This window comes from Urocitellus parryii, chromosome 1 (assembly GCF_045843805.1).
Source record: "Urocitellus parryii isolate mUroPar1 chromosome 1, mUroPar1.hap1, whole genome shotgun sequence".
Classification (NCBI taxonomy): Eukaryota; Metazoa; Chordata; class Mammalia; order Rodentia; family Sciuridae; genus Urocitellus; species Urocitellus parryii.
The window spans coordinates 275,401,532-275,405,725 of NC_135531.1; positions in this window are offsets into that span (position 1 = coordinate 275,401,532).

Below are 4,194 nucleotides of genomic sequence, written 5' to 3' on the forward strand. Positions count from 1 at the left end.
TTCTAACTGCCCCAGACTTGGTCAAATGGCTACGCCTGGCCTTAACAAAGGCTGGGAATAAGCTTCAGTTGGGAAGCAGCGTCCCCAGCTAAAAACTGGAGTTCTTTATACCATGAAAGGAGGGAAGGAGATATTGGAAGGCCAAGTTGTTTCAAGGACCATTTTCCTCCCAACCAAAAAAAAAAAAAAAAAAGACAATGGATGGTTTATGATCACCACAAGTAGCCTGCACTTCAATGTTATATATAAACAGAGTTAAGTGTTCAGGACCCCAGGAAGCTTCCCTTGCTTTATGTTAACAGTTCTCGAAAAACAAGAACATCGAAACGGCTTAAACATGGGGGCCAATTCAAAACTTAATTCTAAGCAAGTCTGAGGTGGGGGCATGAAATAAATTCTTTCACGGAAGTTTGCATGTGTGTTTCTGTGTTTTTTCAGAGGACTCATTTCAGAATTGGTCAGGATTCAGTTCTAGAGACAGGAATCATCATTCTTGGTATTTTAAGCAAAAGGACTCGACACAGGACTCAGAAGCTTAACAAAGTCCCTGGAAGGGCCTGAGGAGCAGAAGTCTGGGGCCAGTGATTGATGTCAAGGGTGAACCTCTGCCGTGGGGTCTGGAGACCGTACAGCCGCTGCCACCATGGTCCCCGCTACCTCCAGACCCCACATCTTTGTGACCTGACTTTCCAGAAGGAACGAGATGGTCCCCGTCTCCTTCTGCTTCTACATGTCACACGACCGACCGTCTCTTACTGGTGTCACCTGGCTGGCTCTGGAGCCCTAGAAGCAAGGAGTCTGGAAAATGCAGTTCCTGGTTTCACAGATTGGGTGGTGCAGGAGGTCACCACAAAAGGGGAGGGAAATGAGGGCAAAAGGAGCCGCTCACAGGAGCCCCCTGACTACTGAGTTTTGTTTACAGGGAAGAGCAACAGGGACAGAAACAAAAGGACTAGTTACTGAGCAACTATGATGCTCCCTGACACCATGTGAGCCACTGTACACTACATCAAACCCGACACCAACTCTACAATGTAGTTCTAACAATTCCTGATTTACAAACGAGAAAAGCGGAGGCTTGGGAAGGTCCTACCTGAGCTCAGAGGTCAGGACATTTCCTCGCCCTTGCTACCCCCCTTACGCTGCCCAGCGGGATCACCACTGGGAGCTGGGCCAGTTGCTTGGGGATTCAGGCCTGGGTTTCCCATGTGTCCTGGGTGTGGACACCCAAGTGGGAGAAGCAGCAACTCCCTCCTCTCCACATGCAGCCCTCCCTTGCGTTCAGAGTCCAGGGGCTCCTCTGCCCTGGTGCTGCTCCTGGGCTTCAAGGTCTGCTGTCTCCTCTCAGAGAAGTCAAAGCGCCACCTTGTCTTTTCCAGAGTTCAAGTGTCTTTCCAGGATGGTGCCAGGTCTTCTTTGTCCCCGACACCCAACTGGAGCTTGCTAGACCGCAGGCACCCAGATGAGAAAGAGCCCCCATGACCTGTGAATCCGGCTTTGTACACAGTCCCACCCCTCAAAAGCCATGCTTTCTCTGTCACAATATTAAACAATATGAGAGCCAAGACTATCTTTGTCTCCCAGAAAGTGAAAAAAAAAAAAGTAAAAAAAAAAAAAATTACCAAGCTTAACTCAGTTTTAAGTCTTCCATTTACTAAACAACATTCAACTATCCTTAAAAAATTTTAAACTCTGTTTTCTGATATCAAAGGGTGACCTTTGCTTGTAACAGCAGTTGAATGCTATATGATAATTTTATATTTTCACTTGGAAATTATCTTTTAAAACAGATTTTTAAAATTGAGAATCTATTTGTGTAAAATTCAAAAGGTTTGCAATGATTTTTAGATCAAGTAAGCCTCCTCCCCATTTCTCTAGGTCCTCAGCAGTCTTCTGAGACTCAATAACTTACAAGGGTTTTCTTTTTGTGTGTGTTTTCAAGAACTGACCTACAGAAGGTAAGCTGAGCATTTCCCATATGAAAGGTAGCTTTGCTTTTATTCATTTTTTTTTATCTTTATGTGGTGCTTTTATTCATTTTTTTTTTATCTTTACTCAGTGCCTCACACAAGCTAGGCAGGTACTCCACCACTGAGCCACAAGCCCATCCCCTGTAAGGTAACTTTGATTTTGATATCCTGGATTTGGATTGGAAAGTCATTTAAGTTGGTATTGAGAGTGACAGACAGTTCATGACATAAACAATAATCAATTTCATGATGTGCAAGTCCTTTGAACCCCCAGAGAAGTACAAACTTGAGCAAGATACAGAAGGGAAGGGGAGAGAGGAAGCAGTGGCTCAAGTCACTTCCAGTTAGCTGAGTTCTTGTAAAATGTCCTTTTCCATGCAGACATGGCGCAACGATCCCGAGTTTCAAGTCGGAAAGTGTGGGGTTTGGGGCAAATGTTCAGAAGAGATGGACTTTGCAAATAGCCCTAAGAAAAAATAAATCACTTAAGGAAGAAATGTGAATTATCTCAGAGTTTCCAAGTTTTAACCAACATTTCATATAAATAAGTGCGACCATATCATACTTCCTGAAACCATTTCTGCTTCTATGTAGACATGCCAAATAAAAACACATATTGACTAATTTAAAAAGCTTGGGCAAAGTATCTAAAAGCAAGATCAGAAAAAATAGTTCATAACTTTCATCTTAAAAAATGTTGAATGAATCCAGATTATTATTTAAAAGTAGTTTAAGACACACTTACAAATTTTAACCCTTGTTGTCCTCTGAAAAGTCAAAGGCTATGGCAGGAACTGCCTGCTGATGGCTAAGCAAAGGTGTGTACATATAACGGAGAGAAAACTGGGCATCTTCCAATGATGGGCATGGGGGGGAGGATGCCCGAGAGGTCTCCTGGGCCAAGAGGACAGTGGGGAGGTCCAGCTGTGGGGTTGTTGGAAAAGATGTGTCCCTAAAGTCTTCATGGCAAAGGAGAGGGGCCTCATCTGAGAGGCTGGACAGGTTACCCCTGGCAGCAGAGGATGACGATGGAGCGAGAAACATCTGGCCAGAGGCAAGCATTGCCCAAGAGTCCAGAGGGGTTAACTCTGAAGATACCACTAAGTGCTGCAGGAGAAAAAGAATCATCTTTGGAATCTGCTTCAATGGAAAATGCAAGCATCTGCCTTTGTTGAAAATGGTGTTTCCTGAACCTTCCATCTCCCAACCTGGAGGAGTCACAAGCACTCTGGAAGTCGAGTGTTGATCCCCGATGCAAAGACAAGACCACCGACTCTAATTTTAAATCAAATGAAAGCAAGCTTGTATTTGTGTACACAAAGGCTGGCCAGCGACTGTCTCACCCGAAATCTCGGGCCAGAGATCAGCACCCCAGCCCTCCAGGAACACGGTTATATAGCACAAAAAGTTGAGAACTTACAGATAACAGGTTTTCAACAAGCATAATACAAAGGCAGATAGCAGATTAATGATCTACATGGCATTATATTTCAAGGTAGGGAGTAAATTCAGATCCCAACATCAGAATTTACGAGGCGCCACTGAGGTTTCAGAGAGGGTTGTTATCTGGTCAGGGAAAGCCAGGCATGGGTGAGTTCAAGGCACAGGCAGGAATTCCAAACAAGTTTAGAAATCGCAGTAATTTATAATAAAACAGAAATTAACTTTTCATGACTTTATGACGAGATGGCTCCTAATCTTAAGAAGGAATTAAGGTTGGGGATATAGTTCAGTTGGTAGAGTGTTTGCCTTTCATGCATAAGGCCCTGAGTTCTATCCTCAGCATCACCAAAAAAAAAAAAAGAAAGAAAGAAAAAGAAAAAAGAAAAAAAAGAATTAGGCTGGGTTCATTGTGAGGAAGTCTAATTATTTCCACCTGCCATCTTATTGCCCCCTTGTAATGTATCTAAAAAGCCACATATCTTCATGATTCCAGGGATTAGGATGGGAACACCTTTTCAGGAGTGCGCAGGAGATGTAACTTTTTGCTTATCATGTTTACTAAATTGAGATTATTCTTTGGAACTAAAAATGATCAAAGGACTTTATTATTTAAGACTAGACAAAATGCACATTAGAACTACAGAGGGATATCACTTTGTATCCATTAGGATGACTACCCCATAAAATAAAAAGATTTGGTAAGCTTGTAGAAAAATTGGAAAACTTGTACACTCTTGGTGGGACTGTAAAATATACAACAAATATGGAAAACAGTATGGCA